The 26412-nt window shown below is 45.7% G+C and overlaps 1 pseudogene; it reads right to left on the bottom strand.

Annotated features, from left to right (window-relative positions):
* LOC133118958 (NACHT, LRR and PYD domains-containing protein 3-like) overlaps positions 1-26412 on the bottom strand; it is a 734314-nt pseudogene that overhangs the window by 10473 nt on the left and 697429 nt on the right.

Raw genomic sequence — 26412 nt, 5'->3', positions numbered from 1 at the left:
TACATTAGGTTTAGGGTTAATGGTTTAGGGTTAGTGGTTTGGGATAATGAATACATTAGGTTTAGGGTTAATGGTTTAGGGTTAGTGGTTTGGGTTAATGAATACATTAGGTTGAGGGTTAATGGTTTAAGGTTAGTGGTTTGGGTTAATGAATACATTAGGTTGAGGGTTAATGGTTTAAGGTTAGTGGTTTGGGTTAATTAATACATTAGGTTGAGGGTTAATGGTTTAGGGTTAGTGGTTTGGGATAATGAATACATTAGGTTTAGGGTTAGTCATTAGGGTTAGTGGTTTGGGATAACGAATACATTAGGTTTAGGGTTAATGGTTTAGGGTTAGTGGTTTGGGTTAATGAATACATTAGGTTTAGGGTTTATGGTTTAGGGCAGGGGTCGGCAACCCTGGTCCTGGAGAGCCGCAGGGTGTGCTGGCTTTCATTGTTACTTGGCATTAATTGATCAATGAAAGCCGTTGATTACACAGTTAACTCACCTCACCTGGTTTCTTGGGTCTGAATTGGTAGCTTATTTTAAGGTGGAGACGAAAGCCAGCACACCCTGTGGCTCTCCAGGACCAGGGTTGCCGACCCCTGGTTTAGGGTTAGTGGTTTGGGATAATGAATACATTAGGTTGAGGGTTAATAGTTTAGGGTTAGTGGTTTGGGTGAATGAATACATTAGGTTTAGGGTTAATAGTTTAGGGTTAGTGGTATGGGTTAATGAATACATTAGGTTTACGGGTAGTCATTAGGGTTAGGGTCAGAGAGGTGAGAACCTCACACTCTCTAACCAGAAGGAGTCTATTTTCTCATAGAGGTGATGGGGAGATCAGCACCCTGGAGAGCGATCCCCCTACCTGCAGTCCAGGACCCCGGACAGCGCACGTGAGTGAACCTGGTGGAAGAATACTAACCCAGCTGCAGCCCTTTTCTCTAATGAGCAGGGGAAGAGATTTAAGGCGCGGTTGAGGCTACAAACAGAGTCAGTCGGTGCCTATCCTAAAAGAGGGAGAGACAAGAGAGAGGAAGGAATGTCTAAGCCCTGCCGTACCGACCCCACCTTCCCCGACGGCAAACCCAAAGACCCGGAGTCTGACGCCGGACACGTGAACCTAATAAAACCCCAATCGTACTTACCCTGTACCTCTGTGCTTCCCCCCAGCCCTGACATGGCCCAAGAGGGAAGAAGGAAGGAGGTTCTGGAGCTTACCCCGGTCCGGGAAGAACTTGAGTTGATTTTGCCTGAACGGCCCCTTTTATTTCTCCTGTTTTTCCCTACCCTTGCCCTGAGGGGGGCGCTATCACCAATACCCCGAAAAAGATAAAAAGATTCATTTTTTCGGATAATTGCTGACTCCACCCTATGCATTTATACATCACCCACTACACCTCAGGATCCACCCCGAGGCCCCACACTATGCATTTATACATCACCCACTACACCTCAGGATCCACCCCGAGGCCCCACACTATGCATTTATACATCACCCACTACACCTCAGGATCCACCCCGAGGCACCACACTATGCATTTATACATCACCCACTACACCTCAGGATCCACCCCGAGGCCCCACACTATGCATTTATACATCACCCACTACACCTCAGGATCCACCCCGAGGCACCACACTATGCATTTATACATCACCCACTACACCTCAGGATCCACCCCGAGGCCCCACACTATGCATTTATACATCACCCACTACACCTCAGGATCCACCCCGAGGCACCACACTATGCATTTATACATCACCCACTACACCTCAGGATCCCCCCCGAGGCACCACACTATGCATTTACACATCACCCACTACACCTCAGGATCCACCCCGAGGCCCCACACTATGCATTTATACATCACCCACTACACCTCAGGATCCACCCCGAGGCACCACACTATGCATTTATACATCACCCACTACACCTCAGGATCCACCCCGAGGCACCACACTATGCATTTATACATCACTCACTACACCTCAGGATCCACCCTGAGGCACCACACTATGCATTTATACATCACCCACTACACCTCAGGATCCACCCCGAGGCCCCACACTATGCATTTATACATCAACCACTACACCTCAGGATCCACCCCGAGGCACCACACTATGCATTTATACATCACCCACTACACCTCAGGATCCACCCCGAGGCCCCACACTATGCATTTATACATCACCCACTACACCTCAGGATCCACCCCGAGGCCCCACACTATGCATTTATACATCACCCACTACACCTCAGGATCCACCCCGAGGCCCCACACTATGCATTTATACATCACCCACTACACCTCAGGATCCACCCCGAGGCACCACACTATGCATTTATACAACACCCACTACACCTCAGGATCCACCCCGAGGCACCACACTATGCATTTATACATCACCCACTACACCTCAGGATCCACCCCGAGGCACCACACTATGCATTTATACATCACCCACTACACCTCAGGATCCACCCCGAGGCCCCACACTAGGCATTTATACATCACCCACTACACCTCAGGATCCACCCCGAGGCACCACACTATGCATTTATACATCACCCACTACACCTCAGGATCCACCCCGAGGCACCACAACGTCAACTAACATACACAGACCCCCCTAAACACCCTACACTTTATTATATATATATGCTTATTTTTTGTGTGTGTTAGTTTTAAGAACACATCCAAATATTAATTTTCCAAAATAAATCATTTTAAAGACATTTCACTAAGTAATTTTTAAAAGTAACAAATTACGCAAAGTAATTGACTACTTTTTACCTAAAAACTTGATCAAGGCTGTCTGAGATCAGGAGCAAGGAGCCAACCAAAGTCTGCAGAAGAACTGTGGCAAGTTCTCCAACATGCTTGGAACAACCTCCCTGCTGATTGTCTTATAGAACTGCAGGACAGCGTTGATCTCAGAGAAGTGATGCAGTTTTAACGCCGAAGGGTGGTCACAAAAATATAGATTTTATTAAGTTTTTAACTATTCTGGCAAATTACAAAAATGTAATGTAAAATGTATAGTGCGTTTATTTAGGACCTTTCATTTAATTATTTTTGAAAGAATCTTACTGAACAGAATGTTATACAGGTGCCTCAGACTTTTGCACAGTACTCTACATACATACACATACACAAACCCCCCAAACACATATACACTGACACACACACACACACACACTCTCTCACACACACACTCTCTCTCACACACGCACGCACGCACGCACGCACGCACGCACGCACGCACGCACGCACGCACGCACGCACGCACACACACACACCCACACACACACACACACACACACACACACACACACTCTGTGGTGGCCCAATCGGGGATTGGGACACCACGGGATTGAAACGGCCAGTACGCCGGTGCCGGGAGCTGGGGAAGGTTATTAACCATGTCTATTTCCCAATCTCGTACTTAACAGAGCGGCACCTTGGAGGGGAGCACCGCCCTACAAAAGGAAGTGCTCAAGAACAGAACGGGGCTCAGGATAGAGGAGGAGAGACGCGGAGCTAGTGAATGCTACGGCCATTGAAAGCGCACACCCCCCTACTCAAGAGAGCCGTGGCGGACTTCGCGGAAGACACAAAAGTCTGGATTCACGTGAGCGTGTCATTCTAAAAATACCCCAGCTAACCTGTCCCTCTCCAACTGCAGACGAACTGACTGGCTAGGTGGAGAAGGAGGACTTCCAAGGCCGGGGAAACTCGAGGAGTGGACGGCCCCGCCAACGACCAAGACGGATCAACGCAACCGCGGGGATTCCGGCTCTTTTTCGTTTTTCTTTTTTGATGTTCCTAATTTTTTGGCCGCTCCTGAATTTTTTCTGTTTTTGAGAAAGGACTCAAATTTTTTGTGCAGGACTACTGAGATGTGCCCTGAAGACACTCATAGAAAACGGATGTATGGATGGGATGGATGGATGGATGGACAAACACTCACATACCCCCCCGACCCCCAACACACATAAACACATACTGTGTCACCACACACACACACATCAAAGGAGGGGTGTTTATCAAAATGGGTGAAATAACTGGATAAAAATTACCCTGTAACATTACTCCTTCTCATGCTTCATGTCTTGTACATTTCTGTTGCCTCATTTATCAAACGTGAGCCAAACAAACTTGACCGTGAATCATTCGGAAATGCATTGACACAAATAATGAGGGATGGATCAAAGCTTTCACAGTTTTGTGGTTTTATTGTTCCATCCCTTCATTCATATTTTATTTTAATTTGAAGTGGCAAAATTATTTTAATAAGCCAATTGAATATTCAAATTATTATTATTTATCATCTAAAAAACACAACTGGATTCAACATTAAAATGGGTGATTCATTTGGGTAATCCTGATTAATTCATGCTAAACTGGAGTTGAACATGAATTCCATAAAACGCGTAAACAAAGTTTGCTATGAATAAGGCGTACCCGTCATAGCTTAGACAGTCCTCCAGAGTGCGACATGCGACCAAAAATCTGTCTGCCTGACATTTAGCAGGTCTGTCTCTGTGTGACTGCGGTGCCCGTTACACCTGTCCCCGGCCCTGAAAGGCCCAGCCCAGACCCAACATCATCGGCGGAGGTAACCGCTCCACCACCTGTCTCCCCTGTCCCCGGGAAGATGCCTAATCCTGACCTAACATCTTCATCTGACTCCGAGCCAGAGCCAGAGCAGACCACATACAAAAAGGCCAAAATATACTGCCTTGCGCAAAGAATGGCCTGTCCAATTTCCGTGGCTCAGATATGATAAAACGGCCAACATTATGCATCGCATTTATTGCAAAGAGTGCGGCCAAAGCATGGCTGGGAACAGTGCTTTTGCTGTCGGAGCATCAACGGTCTGAATTGAAACGTTAAAAAAGCACAATGTCTCCAAGAAACATGTCCTGGGCGTGACAGGTGCGTGGCGGGCAGAGGAGCCCCCCTCCCCACAGCGTTTCAGCGCCAGGCAGCGGAAAACCGAAGCAGTGAGGAGTCAGAAATGATAATACAATGTAACACTGCTTAGAATACAGCCAAAGAAGACCTACCGTTTACTAAACTTAAGTCCCAGATCATCCTTATGAAAAGGAACGGGTTAAATGTAAACCCGTTACAGCCATGAAACTGCCTGTGCCCAGTTCATTGGGGTGATCGCAGAAAAAGACGTCTGTACAAATCACAGATTCAATGTCATTCATGACTGATGGAGAAACAGACATTTCCACTAAGTGGGGGAGTGTGAGATCGTCTAAAGCCGCATCTTGTACAACGGGAGACCGGCCAACATATTATTGGCCACATCGAGGTGGAGCATAGCCATGTTATACATAGTAACCCCAGCTCAACTTAAGCAGAAATAAGACATGCAGCACATTAAAATAGTCATTATTCAGATATGAATAATATATGAGTATGATTCAATAAGCATCCATAGGGCCCTAACTATGGAATCTGGCATTTCATATATTCTGTTTGATTTTTTCATGATAATTTTCTCTGTTTTAAAGCCATATTGTCCTGTGGATGTTCACATAAGAACTCTTGTAGTGGCTTAAGGAGATCACCACTATCTCTTAAAAGTGGTTAGACATGCTGTCCCACTGCAACATGTCCGGTTAGAAACACAAGAGTATGCCACTGAATTCAACACTTAATTTATCACTGCCACAGTTAGCACACACTTTCAGTTGAAGATGTGGTTGTGAAAGGGATAATTATCTAACCTTGTAGCATTATGTACATGTTTAACAAGCACAAATATGGTTATAACATGTGCGACATTATAATCTAATATCAATAAACATGATGCATCCACCTCTACACTGTATTAGAATATGGACACTTAACCATTCCACAGTCAACACTGCCCTCTGCTGGGTTCAAGGAGCGACATTTCTCACACCTGTTGGCTGACAAAAAGGTTTACAAAATTGACAAAAAGTTATTGAAATAGGTGAAGGTATAACTTTGCAAGCTAACTTGCCACATGATTGTAGTTGAGTAATAATGAGTAATAGATGTGAAACATCTGTGTTTAGGCTACTGTAGCTGTTAAAATAGGCACAGAGAAAATAAAGCGGCTGTCAGAGGAACCAAGAGCAGACTCGGGGAGAAGGTGAAAACAGGCAGGCTTTCATGAACAGTGGGCAGATCCAAAACACAATCCAGAAACAGGTAATGGTCAAAAATCCAGACAGACGGGTACATAAAGGGCACACAGAAGAGTGGTCGGATAACAGGCAGAGTTCAAGAACAGGAAGGCAGTCCACACAGTTGAAAGCACACAAAAAAAAAAACCACAAAGTCCAAAGCCAGGCAGCGATCAAAAACAGGAAATCCAAAATCAGAGCAGACCAGACGGAATTACAGGGGTAGGCATGGGGTACAGGGGGCTAGAACCAGGACAGGAAAATACAGGGACAGACTCAGAATACAGGGTATGGCGAACTAGCGTTGAGCAAACAAAACATCTGTGGCACATATACCGGTCTAACAAGTAGAAACAAGAATCAGGTGTGTGAACTGGGGAACAGATAAGGAACAGGTTAAATAAATGACAAGAGACAGGAAGGAAGTACATATAAGGAGTGGGAGGCGGAGACAACAAATGGAGCACAGGTGAAACAAACAAATGAGTGAATGGAGCAGGAAACAGACTACGGAAAGCACAGAGGTAACAAAAGCTTCAGTCTTCAGTCTGACATTCCACTGCTTAGCCCCATTTTACTCCGCACGCAGCACGGCTCCGGTGTGTATACAGCACCTAGGACACCGCAGAACATTTTACACCGGCTCCATTCCTTTTTATTCCTGTCCTATGTGGCATATACGCAGTGAAGTAAGCCAATTAGAAACAAATTATGTTTACATGTTAGTATGTTTACACCAAATTTTGAAAGACAGTCATTTTGAATTTTGAAAGTGTCTTTAATCTTTTCTCGGCCAACTCTTTAAATTGCCAGAAATTAAATTCCTTACTCCTTCAGGTATTTTAGAGGCATCAATTTATGCTAATCCTGCGCATCAGTTTTTGTTTCCGACTGATTGGTATTCATCAGCATACATATGCGGATATGAAAAAAAGCTGTGCCTAGGCATTCCATAAATCCGGTGGAATTTGTTAGTTTGCTTTCCGTAACACATAAATTTAGACACAGATTGGCAAAAATATTGATAAATGAGGCCCACTGTGTGCAGACAAATGAGAAAAGGGGTAACATGGCTCAGGCAGTAAGAGCAGTTGTCTGGCAGTCGGAGGGTTGCCAGTTCGATCCCCCGCCCGGGCTGTGTCAAAGTGTCCTGGAGCAAGACACCTAACCCCCAAATGCTCCTGACGAGCTGGTCGGCGCCTTGCATGGCAGCCAATCGCCGTTGGTGTGTGAGTGTGAGTGCACCTGGTAGACTCTGCACTAATACGAGTCAGGTTCGGTGCTGGTGGTTTATTCGCTAAAAAAAGGAATTCATGAGAAAAGGTAAGGAAGGCGTTCAGCTGGGAGTGTTTATGTGCTGTCGCCTTCCTCAAGGGTTTTGTTTTTCTTTGGACTCGTGTGAGTTGGCGGTAGAGGGACGGTGTCCCCGGTACATGTATTTTGGTTTGCGTTTTGTCCCGAGCTGCGTCTCAAGGTTTTTATTTTCGTGCTTGGTTTTTTTCTCGCCAGGTTGTATTTTATTTTTGTTTCTTGGTCTGTGACCATTTGTGCCCAGCTATTGGCACATATCCCGAGTTATTGGTTCGCCCTGTTTGTTAAGGGTTGTTTTCTGTTTCCCTTAACCGTTTTTGGGCTATTTCTGTTTCCCCTTTATAAGATTTAAGTGTTGTTTATTTCTTTTCCGGGAGAAGTCTTCCCGTGGCTGTGTACCCCTATCTCTGTCTACTAGTCTAGAAGGGTTCTAGCATTGGTCGCCCTGGGCTCTCCGCCCCGCTCGCCACCTTACACAGAGAGGTGTGTAGCGGGTCTGTATGTGTGTGCGCGCATGTGTGAAAGTGTCGACATTGGAGACAAATGGTCTTTTAAAGTAATGAAGTTAATTAAGTAAAAAAAAAAAAAAGGTAGTGGGGTGAGGTAATAACCATGAGCTCAAAGAGTTCAAAGAGGCAAGACCCAGAATTTGCGGGTCCTATGAAAATAATGCATGACAGTATGGGTCGGCAACCACACACCAGTGTATTATCATTTTATACTGTAAAAATAAATGTAAATGGAAATATGTTTGGATTTGTGAAGAAAAAAAAGAAACAATGTTAAGACAGGAAAAGCAGGCTAAGAGGGAAGAAGGAGATACACCTGCAGTAAAAAAAAAGAATAAAAAAAAAAAAAAAAAAAAAAAAAAAATGTATTACTTTCTTTGTCATTTTTCATTTATTTATTTATTTATTTTTATTCAGTGTTACCTCCTGTTGTGCATTTCAACTGCTCTTTTGATCCAAATTTAGCATAACTCGCCGGCATATACAAAATTGACCTGGACCTAGATTACCCTGCGTGTCCGCCAGACCACTATCAGCAACACCCGGCACAGCTGCCCCTGCACCCACCCACCGAGGAGCAGAGTCCAGTGCTGCGAGACCCCCACTTTCCAGCAGTGGGGCTGCGGATAGCGGAGTCAGGCAACAGCCTCAGCAAGCCCAGATTCCACGGGAAAGGTCATTTCCACCACGGGTGAACTGCACAGAATGCCCAAACCCCAGAGTGGGTCAGGAAGACCAGGGTCTGACGGTCCTGCAACTCGTTTCTGGAAGCTGTCAGAGTTGCTGGCCGTGTGTGAGGACCTGCAGATCCGAGTCAGGTGGGTGGAGAAGGTTTGGTGAAACTGTTAATGATGTTCTTGAGAGACTTACACAAAAATACGATGCACACAGCGGAATGGAGAAACCTGGAGATAACATGCCAGTCTCGCCCCGTACAGAACCCAGCTGACTAACTGCTTCATGAACGGAAAGAGCTGGCTTCAGGATACTGGACTTTGGGAAACGGCTCCCCAGGGTAATGTCACGATCCAAAACCCTGGTGGCTGCCCCGGATGGAATGGCTGGACTCAGATGCCACAGGGCGCTGGTGCTTTCCCGAAATCCTGGCAGCCAAACTGGATTGCAAGGACAATGAAGGTGTGCAGGGCGCATGCACGGGGTGGTGAGTCCGCGGGTTTTCTATATCGAACGCCTGCAAATTCATTACCAATCGGGTTGTTAAAAGTAAATAGGCGAGCATTAGTTATTGTAAATATGGGGGCTGGTCATTCTGTAATAACAGCTAAATTGTGGGGATCAAAGCCTCCACCTTGTGGAAAAACTGTGGTCAGTCAAGATGCCAGAGAAGGTAATACAACAGAAAAGTTTATAATTCCTTTATTGGTTCAGGATAACAATGCAGGTTCTACTATCATTTTAAAACATGCATTTACATTTTCTCCTGTATGTCTGGTAAACCTGCTTGGCAGAGATATTAGGATTGGTTGTAGAATGCACAAATGACGGTTTAACAATTGGTAGAATCAACAGTGTAGAAAACTTTGAAATGTACTTCTATGCGTGGGATCTGGACAGATGCCCAGGCACAGCTAAGACCAGGTAAATATGCCAGTGATGGAGGAACTGGGATGTAGCAGAGGGTTTGAGAATGTGTAGAAGATTGATGTAAAAGATGTATTGAACAGAAGAAAAAGGGGTTTGAGTACCTTGCTCAGACACAGGACGAAATGAGGCACTGGTGAAAAGCCAGTGAGAATGAAAAGAAAACTGCATGTAGGGAAGGAGTAGAAATTGTGTACTAAATTGTTTTTGGTAGGATAAGATTTTTGCATTGTCTGTACAATTGAGCTCAGCACAACAGCCATTTTGTACCATTTTGGGAAGCGTACCCCATGTGTCTCTGCGTAAAGCCTCAAACAAAAAAATGGGAGGACACAGGGCCCTGGGTTAAATTATGTTTGGACTACAGCTTGGGAAGAGAGGAGAACTCACAAAATATTCTCCCTCTCTGTGTGTTAATGCACACCAGTTTCCAGATTCTCTGACAGCATTCATGCATTGCCTTGTGACACACATGTATTTGCATGTGTCAGACCCAAAACTGAGTGCAATCCCCTCTCAATTGTGGGCCATGCCCAAATATGATGCGGGGCTCATGACTGGGGCTACTCTACTTCAAGTTACCCCTAAAGTCAGAGTACAGGCCATGTAAACGCAAATGTCCCCTCCGCCCAGAGGCTGAGGAAGGAATTGGCTGTTTTTCATGCGTTGTTCAAAGCTGGTGTTGTGGTTCCCTGTCCTAACTCTCTGGGCAATACAATTCTGCCTGTAGAAAAAAAACACAGGTGTAAACACTGTGCTCCAGTTTTATCTAACCTAAACTACTTGTGTGGCCCAAGTCCCAGGCAATGCAAAACATTTCACTGTGATCGATCTTGCTAATGTTTTTTTTTTTTTCAGAATGCCGCTTGATATTGATTCCCAGTACTGGTTTGCTTTTATGTTTAAGACAAAACGATACACCTGGTCTAGACTACCACAAGGGTATTCTCTGCTGTTCTGCAGGAGAATTCCAAACAGTTCCAAATACTAATTCAGTATGTTGTTGACATTCCCAATTCAAGATTCGCTCAATCTGCTAAAATTCCTAGTAACAGGGCCGCAAGGTCAAACAAGAAAAACTCCAGTTCACCCTGATTGAAGTTATATATCTAGGCCACTAAATTTCTATTTGGGAATTGACAGAATCCAGGCGATTCTCGATTCTCCTAAACTCCAAAGTAAAAAAAAATGACAGGTTATTGTAGACAGTGGATCCCTGACTACTTGACCCACGGCCCAAATCTCTCTGCTAACGATAAGGTTACACGGACAGAGACTGCTGACATGTATTTTCAGAAATTTAAACGAGAACTGACATCAGCCCCGACTTTGGGCCTTTCTGACATTAACAAACCCTTTCTTTTGACTATGAATAAGAAGGCTAGTTATATGACTGCTGTTTTTCTGCAAAAAACATGGTAGAAACAGGCCTGTTGCATATTATTCTCAGAAACTTGATGCTGTCGCTAGGGGTCTCCCCCCTTGTCTGCGATCAATTTCAGCAGCTGCTTCTGCTGTAACGGCTTCTGCATCGATCGTTGCTTATCGCCCATTTTTGGTTCCTCATGCAGTAGCTGAAATTCTGCTAAAACAGAAAACTGCTCATTTCTCATTAGCCCGATTTCCGGGTCACTTGTTTGCCCAGGCTGCTGAACTTTCTTTTTGCTCTTGAATGCGCCTGGTATTTGTCCCATGGTAAAACTGAAAATATTTTCACTGCCAGCAGATATGCTTTTCGGGGTAGTGCGATTTTGGAACACTTTGGGAACACAGAGGTTTTCTTACTTCTTCAGGAAAAGCTATTCAATATGGACATTTGGTGCAGAGCCTCCTACAGGCCATTATTTAGCACAATGGTAATACGTATTTAATATGCACTCATATCAAAAGCCATATTAATGTGATAACCAATGAAAACAACGTGATTCGTAGCCATAAATATGAAATATATAATATATGCACTAAGTTTTATTAAGACACATTCACTGTTAGTTATACTGTATCCTTTTTCCTGTTTTATGCACTTCAGAAAAAGACCACTAGAGGTCCCTCTGGAGCTGGAATGGTCCGAGAGGGGAGCAAGGGTTTCAGGTGTGGGTCCTGCGGGCCCTCGAGGAAATGGTGGAGGGAACATGTATGCTTTTACATATTTCCTGTCGCAGTGGGTAATCTGGTAACCAAAAAACAATGATAGTGTTGGCTCCGGCTTTTGGATTTCCTCAGAGCAATAGAGAGAGTTGTGTCAATGGAGGGTAAAAACAGTGGGCGGTCATGTGATTCATGAAGGCTTCAAATAGTTTCAAATATCATCGGTTAACATTAAATTAATGAGGAGACGTAATTTAAGCAACATTAGATTAGATTACATGCCATGTATTTTATGTATGGCGAATGGTCTTTAATTTTTTGAAATATTGCAAACCTAAAGAAACAACAAACAGAGGGCTCCACAACATTTAACAGCTGGACAACAATAAACGGTGACAAAGTAACAAAGACATTTATGTGTGTGTTATTTTAAATGAGCGATTTAACTGTTAGGGTGTGAATATGGAGTGGATGTGTTGCGTGTGTTTGCTCTGGGAAACGTGAGCTAGCAGCCGGGTGTGCACCCCAAACTTAGTGCACTCTATGGAAATACTGATATGAAACCGATAATGTGATATGAAAAGGAAAAACAAACACAAACACCGTATGATTATGGCGGTTTGGTGTAGGTAGTGTCCCGCTCACAGCCAGGGACAGAGCCCTCTGGCACAAAAGAGTAAAACCACACCCCCAAAGCAGTCCATAGTACCGTCATAACAGTTTCATAAAATCCTGCGGGAAAAATGTAATCCCATTCACAAAAGCCAAGATAAATGTCACTAAAAATCGTCTGGAAATTCAAACTCCCAGAGACATTCATGGCTACTGTTGACATCACATCAGTGTAGCCTAGTCACTGGCTTTTTAGAGTGGTGTGACATGACTCTGTAAATGCGGAAAGTGCACCACTGAAGGAAAAAGGTTAGGAAACGCTGGACTAAAGTCACGGATCAGTCACAGCAAAGATGTTGAAAATAACAGTAAACTGAAAGAGCCAGAAATCACAGAGTGTTTTTTTCGATTCGTTTATTAAATAAACCAAAGACCTTAGGTGCAGTAGTGGGAAATGATTGAAATAACGCACTGTAGCAACTGTAGCAACAGTAACAAGCGCTTTAACTTTTTAAAAAAAACTGCTCCAAGGATAAAAGTAAAACACACTTATAGGCTGATGTATTGGATGGCTTTGAATTATCTTGGAAAGTAAGAGCATGCCGTTTGTCTTTAATTTAGCAGAACATTACATTACATCTCAGTTATTTAGCTGACAGTTGATTCGACAAAGCAGGAGTCAATCCCCCGGGATCAATGTGGGGCTAAGGGCCTTGCTCAAGGGTTCAGCAGCAGCACAGATCTTACTGCAGCTTCACTGGGGCTTGAACCACCGACCTTCTTGGTCCCAGTAAAGCACTTCAGCCACTATGCTATAGGCTGCCCCCTAAACTCAGGCTGACGTTTTTGACTGGACTGTGATTAACTCATCTGTGACTAGCTGCTAAATCATCCCCAATTTGAAACATTACAGTGGATACTTCCGGGAATTGATGCAATATACGGGTCGGAGTGCAGGTTTAAAAGCACACATTAATTAAACAATGAGCTATCGAGTTCAGAAGCATGGTTACCTGCAGGTCTATATAAGGGAACTATAAGGTTGACAGTTGCCGTACAAAACTGTAGAAAAATCACAGAAAGCACGAAAACAAGGAAACCACAGAGATGCCAAAAACAGGGACCACCTCCAAATCAGTGCAAGTAGGCAAGAGCACCGATTGGGACACAGCCGAGGAATGTCCAAATGCCAGCCCGACTTGCTCATCCTGCCAGCTGAGTGAATGGCTCTCGCTTGTCCCGACTGCAGAGCTTCTCTACTCTAACAACCTCCCCATTGCTATAAGAACTGCTCACTCACTGCCCATTTTCTACCACAGTCTGAAGACTCACCTCTTCACACTGTACCTTGACTCCTCTGCGGGAGTCTGCTAATCTATTGTCACTTATCTTCACCAGTCTCAGACTTTAGCCCCGTGTTGTATTATCTACTTTAATCTAGGACCTTCACATGTGTATTTGTCTCAGTACTGTAGTTCCTGACCTTATTACTTACAGACCTGGCCTATCTACCTTGCGTACTAGACTTATGTTCATTGCTTTATAACCGATCCTATGCAAATTGGACCTTATCGGACCTGTTCTGTTGTTTGTTCTATGACCATGATTTGACCTTGAAGTGTCTGCTGAATAAAATGTAATGTGATGTTTGCGCAGAAATCACAGAATACGTCACTTCCGTGACAAACACACAGCCATAATTATTAATATAGAATATCATTATTTTACCATATTATTTTATATTATAGCCTACTATATACTGTAAAATAGAATGATCTTTTTCTTCTTGTGTTTATAATTGGAAAAGAAAATGGAAAGGAAGTCTGTGCACCTCCCCATCATAGAACAAATGTGATCATTGCATTACACATCTCAGAGGTACTATGGATCGCTTCTTCATCAACAATTCTGCGAGACCTCCTCTCCTGCCTGTAGTTTTAACTTATATTGATGCCAATTGCACATGGTACTGGTTGGTCACTACAACTGTTTTTTAAAAAAGCTGAAATGCTTCTATGTAAATTTCACACATTTATTTTGAAAACGCCCCTGCATTTTGCTTTTATTGACCCTTTAAAAAATTGCACATTTACAACCCCGATTGAAGGGTTTGTGTTTGTACTCACCCCAGTCTCTGCAGTTTACAGTGTGGGTCCTCCAGTCCAGCAGAGAGCGCTCTCACTCCTGAATCCTGCAGCTCGTTGTCTCTCAGCTCCAGATCACTCAGCTCTGAGTGAGGAGAACGCAAGACTGAGGCCAGAACATCACAGCAGCCCTCTGTGAGATTACACCAACCCAGCCTGTGGAGAAACCACATACACATGGACACACACACAAACATTAAAATTCACTGGAGATTGTAATGTTCACCTTGCCAGTTCATACATATGTAATTTCCTATTTGCATATGCATCCCTGAGTGGTACATACAAAAAACAGGGAGAGGGTTGTGTAAATTACATTCATAAATTATTCTTAAATGATTTCATAAATTAATCCACCAAATTCTAAGGCAATTATTTAGCTTCATTAACCAAAAAAAGATAAAGGTTTGGAAGCCACTGCAAGGATTTAATTACCAAACATTTTCTCTATGATGATCACATATGAGACAGAATCTGATTTGCAAACATGAATTTTGCAAACACAAGAAAGTGTTCATATGATCACTGTGGGGATCCCCGTGATATGTTCTTCGGTCAGCAAACGTATATACATTTTTTAAAAGTTCAACATTCATCATTACACATAAATGGATAAAAAATAACTGTTAATGGACTTTTTTTTTTTTGCTCTGGTAACCATTTATATAAGGGGTAGGTCTGGTCCATTGTCTCCATTGGTCAGTTTGCGTCCAAGCCGTGCCAATATCCACGATGTTCACAAATCTTTTAATTTTACTCTGCGTTTAGATCACCGTAATCTACTTTGTAACCTAAATTAACTTCATGTTATCATCACGCCGCTAGTAGCCTCCCAAAGTAAAACAAAATGAGTTATTTTGTCCTTTGACCATCTCAGCGATTGTCGGCAAGACCACCAAAGCCTGCTGAAGCAAATGACACATGACGACGCTATGAATTATTTAAATAACTGCACGTTATCTGAATGTGTCCAGATAAACGTTTACACAAATGACTTGTGTCAGTGTCATCAGGTGTAACGTAAAGTAGCAAGCTAGCTAACGTTAGTGCAGTGGGGATACATTATTGCAATAGCGTTAGCAATACCTTATCAACCAATAAACTACTGTTCAGGAAGAATACATTCACCATAAAACATAGTTCCATTAAAAATGCATTCATATAAAGTTTGTCTTGTCTTTCTTTTGTGAACATTCTTAAAGATAAATGTAATAATTGTCGTATAAAAGTGTTATGGAACTCAAACCTGTGGAATATCGTGGATATTGACACAGCTAGGGGGTGTAAATGGCCTAATCAACTTACCAAGTGATTTAAATATGATGACTTCTTAGTATTCTGGCCATTCATTTCGAAATATTCACTTAGCTAAATGGAAAACCACATTCAATTCAAAATTACGTTCTTCCCCGTTTATCTATGACCTAAGTGTGACAGTAACCATGACGACATTGTTTAAAACGTGGCGGAAGAGTCAGTCGGTTACCGCGGCCATGATAGCTGGTTTACTGTAAGCTTTGTTCATTTTATAAAAATACAATTTTTACAAACACAGCTTATAGCCATCACTCGTCAAAAAACGCAAATAGTTCCCCTCCACTGTAGTTGGCTTTCACCCAATTGTGAAAGCTAGCCAAAAGAACATAGCTTAATGTTAAATTACCTCATGAAGTCTCCCACTGTCGCAGACAATTTATATATGCACCGGTAAATAAAATAAAATACCAGTCAACAAAAGAATGTCCAGCTTCCTAACCAGTAATGATATTATTTCTCAGACCTGCTGCGAAACTACACCCGCTAACAGCTGAAGCAGAGCCAGAGGCGCTTAGCTACGTTCAATTTCATTTGCCAGGTTTCCAAGTTCATGTGTGCGTCACTCGCAAATAAGCATTGTTATCTCCAAACAACTGCAGCCTTATTAACTTAGAAAACACCTAGCCACACGTCTTACAAACATGAGTTGCTGAATTTACGGTTAGGAAATCGATTAGGTACTGAAAAGTTTCCTCAGCTCTCTCCTAATTACGCCGGCTCCTTTTCTCTCACCATTTTGTCTCCCCTAGAATTATGGGAATGGTAGTTTTGTTCTTTGGTTTAACCAAATTAATAAGAACACAATTCATGATTAACACAGACAAGGCTCTCAAGTTTCATGAGTGAGATTGCAAATCAGGGCTGGAGGAAATAGACATTGTGTATGTTTTGGTCGCAGAGGCCCCTCGGCCGAATCCACTTCTCCCAATTATAATTTAGTTTATAATTGACCAGCACAAATAGAACCGAAAATGACGGGCCAAACCAATAAGACAAACTCAGCTGAATAAAATAAATTGATTTAGTTACACATGTAAGAAAAAAATGTAATAGTTCGGGAGAGGTGATCTTTGTGAGCATTTGTGCGAGGGTGTGACTGGGTGTGTATGTGCGTGCGTGACTGACTGTGTGTGTGTGTGTGGTAGGGATGAACCGATATGAAATTTTACGGTACGATACGATATCTTCAAAATATCACGATATTGCCCAGTGGCGTAACGCAAAATATCGGGGGCCCCCTGCAAGGTTTAGGCAGGGGGCCTTTTTCAACGGGGGGGTAGATTGGTGCAGTGTCAAGTAAATTGAATTTTAATAAATAAATTAATAAAATACTTCGTGTTTTTCTTATAAAATTGTCTGGTAGACTGTAAACCCCTATCAGTAAACATTTAAATTCGAATTAACATCAATTATCTCTCTCATTTTCGCAGGGGCATCTTTTCATTGGCTGCACAAGCAAAACATAAGGAATTCCATTTAAACTTTCATATTCGCGCATATTTAAGCAATGTTCCCAAACATAGGCTAATAGCAGCTAGTAGCTAACGTTAAGTTTACATAAATTCTTCGACATGGGAGGTTAAAAACCTCCCATTGGGACTTTGTATTGCAGCCAAACACTACAATTCATAGAAAAAAATGACGTGACAAATGAAATAAGTCGAAGTTTTCAACTGAAACAATATTTTACTATTTAAAACGTACTAACTTACTGGAGCGTTGTTCTCAGTATACCTACCCATCAGAGCACACCGCCTTTCTGAGCGTGCAGGTGCAGAGTGGGACAAACGCGGCAGATCCTCACAGTAACCCCGCCTACCGGCCAGACGGGTAAAGATCACCAAAAAATGTCAAAAGATCCTCAAGTGTCCAAACGTGGCTCCAAATCCAACGAGACTGCTTTTAAAATCATGTTTATTTCCGTGTAATTCCAAATCGAGAATTACATCCCGTTTTGATCCCATGTACTTTAACCCTTGTGCGAATATTTATTGAACAGAAAAAACCTGATGTGTATGCTGGAAAATGCCCATTTTCCCCTGGTTCATGCCCACACCTTCTCATATCCTGGAGCTCCAACTGCATCTCACCAGCATTGCAAGCTAACACAGCTTGAGGGGCCCTTGTGCTGACTCATCTTAGCTCTGAGAGGAGCATTCTCCTTCACATACTGGACATTATTAGTTAAAGAAAACAACCCTCTTGTTATAAAAGTATTAACACCCATATGTTTCAGTGTCTGAACTTACATCCAAGGCTACCCCTGGTTGAAATTTTAGTCCAAAATGCTGTTGCTACACACAGCCACAGACCCACATCATGTTCAAATGGCCTCAAACTGACTGGATGAAGGGCTTCTTCCGGTAGCCGAATGTCGTTCACATAGTCACCATGTCAGCCGGAGTCCATCTTACCAACAGTGTATTGGTTTATGACAGTTCTGGGGGTTTGCTGGTGCCGCCTCCTAGTCTCATCCATGCTTGTATGGATGGCTGGGAGGGCTTCCAGAACAGAGACATACCACCAAACATAACGGTATTGTGTCTAAGATTGATAATGAAGATTCTAACTTTGACACCAGTGGTCCTGACTAAACTAGTATTTTATCTACCTGGTTACTGTAATCACATCAAATGGATTGTTGTGGTGTAAGTGTTTTGTAACATCAGGGCGGCCTGTAGCGTAGTGGTTCAGGTAAATGACTGGGATGCACAAGGTCAGTGGTTCTAATCCCGGTGTAGCCACAATAAGATCCGCACAGCCGTTGGGCCCTTGAGCAAGGCCCTTAACCCTGCATTGCTCCAGGGGAGGATTGTCTCCTGCTTAGTCTAATCAACTGTATGTCGCTCTGGATAAGAGCGTCTGCCAAATGCCATTAATGTAATGTAATGTAATGCATCACCCTGCCTCTCTAAACCAGCTCACTGTACTTTCCCTCATTTTAGACTTTCTACTTTCAGCTAGTTTATTACCTGCTCAGCCCATTTGACTGGCTGTGATAGATTTCATATCACATTTCTGTTATATCCATTCTACCCTCACTTTACACCTTGCCAGCCAGCGGAGGATGGGCTCCCCCTCTATAGCCAGGTTCCTCCCGAGATTTCCCATTGGGGAGTTTTTTCTCACCACTTTTTGACGGTGAAAAGCATCTTAGTGACTGTCTCCTATTAAAAGCGCTGTACAAATAAAATGAAAAATGTAACCTGTGATGGCTTGGCCATGGATGACAACTGGCCTGTGCTCGCCCACTGATGTAGGGTCAAACACTGTCTCCTCCCTCTACTTCACATTTAAAATCAAATGGTTTGAGTCACACCATTGAACAAACCTGTCCATCGCAGAATGCTACAAGGCTACTGCCCCTGTGCATTAGGCACAGTTCCCAGGTTGGCTGATGGTGCTCATCTGTATTTAGTGTGAATAAAATCAGGGAGTGAACACAACCCTGAGGGGCCCCTGTGCTGACTGATCTTGGCTCTGAGAGCAGCATTCTCCTTCACATACTGGACATTATTAGTCAGGGCACCATGCTGGGCACCATGCTGTTGTTACCTCCTCTGTCCTTAAAAGAGCCCTTGCAGTTATCTGCACCTCACCTCATTCACCACCGGAAAGGAGAGTGACTTTGTCATGCTTAAGAAAGGCCTAGACAGTGTACTCGGACCTCACAGGCATCTAACAGAGGACTACAAGTACCAGGTGCTGTTAGACCACCTCAAGCTCCCTGCTGCCTACTGGGTGGCGAAGAGGTACGTCAATGACCCAACTCCATACACCAGCGCTATGGATGCCCTCCAGCAGAGATACGGTCAGCCACGACAGCTTGTCCAGGGAGAGCTCAAAGCCATCCTTAACTCTCCTACTATCAAGCAAGGTGATGCCCAAGCATTTGAGGACTTTGCTTCAGCTGTGAACACGCTTGTGGGGATGCTAAGCAATATGGACGGTCCGTCCCAGTATGAGCTGCGATGTGGCTCTCACGTGGACACTTTCCTCTGCAAACTGCCCCCCAACTATCGAGACAGCTTCGCCGAGCTTTTGCCTAACTCGAGGCATTATCTGCAGTGGCAGCGACCGGACATACACTCTCACGGACTTTGCCGCCTGGCCCGAGAGAAAGTCCCAAGCCATTCAGGTCTCTCGACGAGCTACAGAGACCAGCTAGCCTGAACCTGCCCGTGCCGAACGCTAAGAACAGAAAACAGCCAGGAAGACTAAGTCAGCTACTGTCTACCTCAGCAACGAGCAGGAGACTCAGAACGCTTCTCAGCATGGTGATCCTCCCACTACTGATCACAGCTCATCTCCATCCTCCGCCAAGAAGAGAGAGCGGTTCAAGCCCTACTGCCCTTACTGCTCCAACCAGGAACATTACTTCAGTGCCTGTGCTGAGTTTGCCAAGCTCAACACTACTGAGAGGGCAGCTTGGGTAAAGGGGAAGAAGAAATGCTGGAGATGTGGGCGTGGTCACAAGCCTGAGGTGTGTACGCTGAAGAAGCCATGTTCAACCTGTAACGAGCAGCACCTACTGGTCTTACATGAAGTAGCTCTCACGGCTAACGTTCTCACGGTCAGCACAACCTCTAGTATGGTGTACGTGGGCCAGGCCAGCCACTCTGGTCGTGTCATGCTTAAAGTAGTCCCAGTCAAGCTCAGTTACGGAAAGAGGACTCTGGACACACATGCAGTATTGGATGACGGCTCCAAAAGAACCATCATCCTTCCAGCTGCTGTCCAGCATCTCGGCTTACAGTGAGAAGAAGAGCTGTTGCCCCTGAGGACTATCAGACAGGATGTGGTGAAGCTCCAAGGCGCCTCTGTGTCATTTGAGGTGTCCGCCGCTGCCACCCCACAGGTTAAACACCACATTCATCGTGCCTTCACTGCAGACGAGTTGAGTCTAGCAGAACAGATATGCACAGGACCACCGGGCGCCCCTGTGGCCGTGTGCACACAGCTCGGTTGGGCTATGCAAGGACCGACGCATTTCCTCCAGCATCTGCCAAGTGAGACCTCCTGCCTGCATATGGCCCACGAGAAGCCTCGGCAGGACTTGTACCGGCATGTGGAGAGACTGTGGCAACTCGACACACTGCCGTACTGAAATGAGAAGGAGGTGAAACGCTCCAAACAGGACCAGGTGGCCATAGACACACTGGAGGAAAGGACGGTCCATGTCACAGTGGATGGAGTGACCCGCTATGCTACCCCACTCCTTCGGAAGAAGTCTGCACCCAGACTACAGGCTCCCCCCACTGCTGTGATGCCTCTCCTGAGAGCTACTGAATGACGCCTAGTCAATAACCTAGAGCTTGCCAGTGCATACAAGCAAGAGATTCACAAGCTAGAGAAAGCTGGATATGTGGTGAAGATCACGAGGGAGGAGGCCAGCCAGTCAGATGAATCCTGGTATATACCTCATCACATTGTACATCACAACGGCAAGGCGAGGGTGGTATTCAACTGCTCGTTCCGCTACCGGGAGCATGCCCTGAACGACAACCTGCTGCCTGGGCCCACCCTTGGTCCATCCCTGCTGGGTGTTCTACTCCGGTTTCGAGAACATGTCATCGCAATCAGCGGGGACATACGTGATATGTTTCACCAGATCAGACTCCTCCCTGAAGATCAGACTCTACTCCGCTTCCTGTGGTGTGATATGGAGAGAGAACGCAGCCCAGACATCTATGAGTGGCATGTCCTGCCTTTCGGCACCGTCTGCAGCCCCTGCTGTGCAGTATACGCACTCCAGCGACATGTGAAGGATAACAGCGCTGGCAATGAAGACGTGGTGAACTCTGTCCTCACAGCCTTCTATGTCAACAACTGTCTCCAGTCGCTCCCCACTTCAGAACAAGCCAGACAGCTCCGTTGGCACTGTCCCACAGACACGCTGGGCTATCTTCACCGCACGGTGTCGTCCACGGAGCCCACCATGCGGAACGTGTACCGAGTTCTGGCCAGTCAATACGACCCACTCGGGTACATAATTCCCTTCACAACACGAGCAAAGGTCCTGGTTCAAGCCCTATGGAGAAAGGACAGGGGCTGGGACGAGCCAATCACAGATTACATTACATTACATTACATTATTGGCATTTGGCAGACGCTCTTATCCAGAGCGACGTACAACAAAGTGCATACCCATAACCAGGGATAAGTTCGCTGAAAGACCCTAGAGGTAAGTACAATTTCAACTGCTACCTGTACAACAAAGATAAGGACAAGGGACTTTTTTTTTTTTTTTTTTTTTTGAACAAACAAACAGAGCAAAAGTGACCAAAGTTAACTATCCAAACACTGCTTACCTAGCCAACTAAAAATACCGATACACAAAGCAAGTCACAGAGACAACAATTAAGGTTCACAGGGAGGTAGGGAGGGATGGGGAGAGGTGCTGCTTGAAGAGGTGCGTCTTCAGCTTGCGCTTGAAGGTGGGGAGAGATTCTATAGTTCTGACCTCAACGGGGAGTTCGTTCCACCACCGTGGAGCCAGAACAGACAGTAGTCGTGAGCGTGAGGTGGAGGTTCTGAGAGGGGGAGGTGCCAAGCGGCCTGTGGAGGCTGAACGAAGAGGTCTGGCAGGGGTGTAGGGTCTGATGATTTTTTGCAGATAAGCTGGGGAAGACCCTTTAACTGCTTGGAAGGCTAGCACCAATGTTTTGAATTTGATGCGAGCCATGACAGGCAGCCAGTGGAGGGAAGTAAGCAGGGGGGTGACGTGTGAGTATTTGGGAAGGTTGAAGACCAGACGAGCTGCTGCATTCTGGATGAGTTGGAGGGGTCTGATGGCGGACGCTGGGAGGCCAGCCAAGAGGGAATTGCAGTAGTCCAGGCGGGACAGAACCATCGCTTGGACCAGGAGCTGGGTCGAGTAGGGGGTGAGAAAGGGGCGGATTCTCCGTATGTTGTATAGGAAGAACCTGCAAGACCGGGTCACCGCCGCAATGTTCTCGGAAAGGGACAGTCTGCTGTCCATCACCACGCCGAGGTTCCTTGCACTGGGTGACGGCGTGAGTGTGGTATCCCCGAGAGAAATGGAGAGATCCAGATGGGGAGAGGTATTAGCAGGGATGAATATCATTTCAGTTTTACCTGGGTTGAGCTTTAGATGGTGGTTGTCCATCCAGCTCTGGATGTCCCTCAGGCAAGCAGAGATACGGGCTGAAACCTGCGTATCAGACGGCGGGAACGAGACGAAGAGTTGGGTATCGTCCGCATAGCAGTGGTAGCAGATGACCTTCTCTCGGTGTGGCAGGAGTGGGAGAGTGAGCTTCCCCTCCTACAGAGCATAACCATGCCCAGGTGTTACGCACCAGCCTGTGCCAACACAGACACCTCAGTTGTAGACCTACACATCTTCTGCGACTCATCAGAGAAAGCCCACGGGTCTGTAGCCAACCTACGTGTTGAAGATGCTGAGGGGCACGTGCATGTGTCATTCATCATGGCCAGGTCACGAGTGGCTCCCAAAAGCCAGCTCTCCATGCCTCGTCTAGAGCTCAGTGCCGCACTGACAGGGGCACAACTGGCAAAGGTGCTCCAGACCGAGCTCACCCTACCGATCAGGCAGACTGTCATGTGGTCAGATTCTACTACAGTGCTCAGCTGGATCCAGTCAGAGTCATACCAGTACAAGGTCTTTGTTGGGACAAGAGTAGCCGAGATTCAAGAGCTCACTGGTGCTGAGAGCTGGAGATACGTCGACTCAGAGCTTAACCCAGCCGATGACATCACCAGGGGGAAGACATTGCTCGAACTCTCCCAACCTAACCGCTGGAGCCAAGGGCCTGACTTCCTGTTTCAGCCTCCGACTCACTGGCCAGCCAACCTCACTCTGAGTAGAAGAATCAGATGAGTGCAGGAAAACCACATTTTGCGGCCATCTCACAGCCACGGATGCGGCCTCACCTGACCCTGCTCAGTGCACCACATGGTCTGACCGACTACAAGCCACAGACGAGACCATTCACGGGGCGGCTGGACCCCCGATGTCTGCCTCCGCCCGTCTCGAGACAGAGGTGGCTCTCCTGAAGCGAGCCCAGACAGAGAGTTTCCCAGAGGAAATGCATGCTTTACAGCATTCTAACCCTGTACGTCCGAGCAGCTGTCTGAGTCCACTCTCTCCAGTATACGACCAGACTCTGGGCCTCATCAGGGTCGGAGGACGCCTCCGAAGAGCTGAAAACCTACAGAAAGACACTCTTCACCCCATCGTCCTCGCCCCTGAGCACGCCATCACAAAGCTCTTAGTGCAGGATTACGATGACCGCCTACTACTCCACACGGGTGCTGAGCGAGTTTTCGCTGAGATCAGGAGAACCTACTGGATACTCCGGGGTCACTAGGCAGTCAAGAAACACCAACGTCAGTGTCTGGAGTGCCGCAAGTGGCGCAGCAAGCCTGTGGTTCCCCAAATGGCTGACCTTCCTGCTGCACGGCTCAGAGTTAACCAGCCTCCCTTCTGGTCTACAGGTGTTGACTGCTTCGGTCCCTACACAGTGCGAATAGGACGGCGAAATGAGAAAAGGTGGGGCATAATATTCAAGTGTCTTACCACACGGTGTGTCCACCTCGACCTGATCCCTAGTATGGACACAGACTCCTTCCTGCTGGCCCTCCGTCGCTTCGTGGCAAGGAGAGGCAAGCCCTACCCGCTACTGTGTGACAGGGGCACCAACTTCCGCGGTGGAGAGAGAGAGCTCCAGGAGGCCTTTGAGGCTCTTGAACCATCCCTCAAGGAGCAGCTTGCAAAGCAGAGCATCGCCTTCAAGTCCAGTCCTCCACTCGCCCCTCACTTTGGTGGAGCATGGGAGAGGGAAATCAGGTCGGTCAAGGCCTCCCTTCAAGTCGTGCTCAAAGACCATTCGGTCCCGGAAGAAGTCCTCATGACTGTCCTCACTGAGGTCGAGGGCATACTGAACTCTAAGCCATTAGGCTATGTGTCATCAGATCTCGCTGACCCAGATCCCATCACTCCAAATATTCTGTTAATGGGGTGGCGAGACTCCTCCCTCCCACAGGCCGTCTACGGTTCCAGTGACCTGCTAGGACGTCGGCGGTGGAGACACAGCCAGGTGCTTGCCGACCAGTTCTGGGAGCAGTTTACCTGCAAGTACCTCCCCAGTCATCAGCTCCGCCAGAAGTGGCGGAACTCCACTCCTGACCTCGCAGTTGGACAAGTCGTCATGGTCGTCGACTCACAGCTCCCGCGGGCACTGTGGCCCATCGGGCGCGTCACAAGAGTCATACCCAGCGACGACGGCATGATCCGCTCTGCAGAGGTGGACATTAAAGGTAACATATACCCTCAGCCGGTTGCCAAGTTGATCGAGCTTCCGGAGATGCCCGACGACACACCAGCAGGCCCACTAGCCCAGCAGTGACTTTCCTGTGATTACGTATTCGTCAAGCCGAATCCGGGGGCGGCTGTGGAAAACTCCGTCTAGTGGGACTGCTAAGTATTACAGTACTCTCGCTCTCGCGTAGGCTCTGCCTACTGAGCATGTGCTCTAGAGACTAATGTCAGTTTGTATCCAGAGCTGTTGATAGCAGTCGAGTTCTTTCCTGCTAGCCTGGTGTATTTATGTTCATTTTCCTTCTTTGTGTTGGTGTGCGTCACTGACTAAGAAACCATACCACACTTAGATACGCTGTTTGGAGTGGCTTTCTGTTTAATTAAAACCACGTCAAACGGAGTCCGAAGTCTGCAGCCTCTTTCTTACCGAAGAGAATAGCCAGTTTGAGTACCGCCAGTGCAGTTGACGCATACTATCTCTCACACTAAGGCTCATCAGGTTTTATCCTGCTTTTCTTTGCTGTGATAGAGGAGTAAGAAGAGAGAGATGAGACTAATGCGGAAAAAGAAAGAATGCCGATGGACAGAGTAGTAAACTGAGAGAGAAAGAGCTTTTCCTCATTTCACTGCACAGAGCCATAATCACTAACTCTATTTAGTTAAGGTCACACAGAACACCGCACTACTCACCCCAGTCTCTGTAGTTTACAGTTTGGACTCATCAGTCCAGCACAGAGCAGCTTCACTCCTGAATCTCCCAGCTTATTGTTGCTGAGGTCCAGATCTCTCAGGGGTGAGTTTGATGACTGGAGAGCTGAGGTCAATATTTCACAGGACTTCTCACTTAGGTCACAGCTGTTCAGTCTGTAAAGAAGAATGAATACATTATATAATAAAAAGGTTATGTAAGATGTAAAAGATAACAACTTTCAGAGTGGACAGTGAGTTAGTTTGCAATGCTGTGGGACATTTGGCACAGATAATGGTAAGATATAAAATATAACACACATCTGTCACAGTGGCCAGGGAGTTTGCTTTTTTCATTTTGCTTTTCTGTGACAAACTTCCCACAGCATTGCAAGCTAACACAGCTAAAGGCAGACTGACATACACACGACATGCTCATATCCTGTGGGCTCCCTACATAAACATGCACAACAATACAGTAAAGACAAAACAATTATAATAAAAAAAGACATGAATAATAAAAAGAAAAATTCCCCCAAAACTGGTTTCACAATTCTTGGCCCCCCTGGTTTAATTTTGTGCTGTAGCTGTACCCAAGTACAAGTGATTCCTTTTGTGTACCTGTCTTTGCGTGTCTTTAGTTGTGAGGCGTGGCAGAACTTTCAGACTTTGA

This window comes from Conger conger, chromosome 19 (assembly GCF_963514075.1).
Source record: "Conger conger chromosome 19, fConCon1.1, whole genome shotgun sequence".
Taxonomy (NCBI): Eukaryota; Metazoa; Chordata; class Actinopteri; order Anguilliformes; family Congridae; genus Conger; species Conger conger.
Note: the sequence above shows the minus strand (reverse complement) of the source record. Positions and strands in the feature narration are given on the sequence as shown.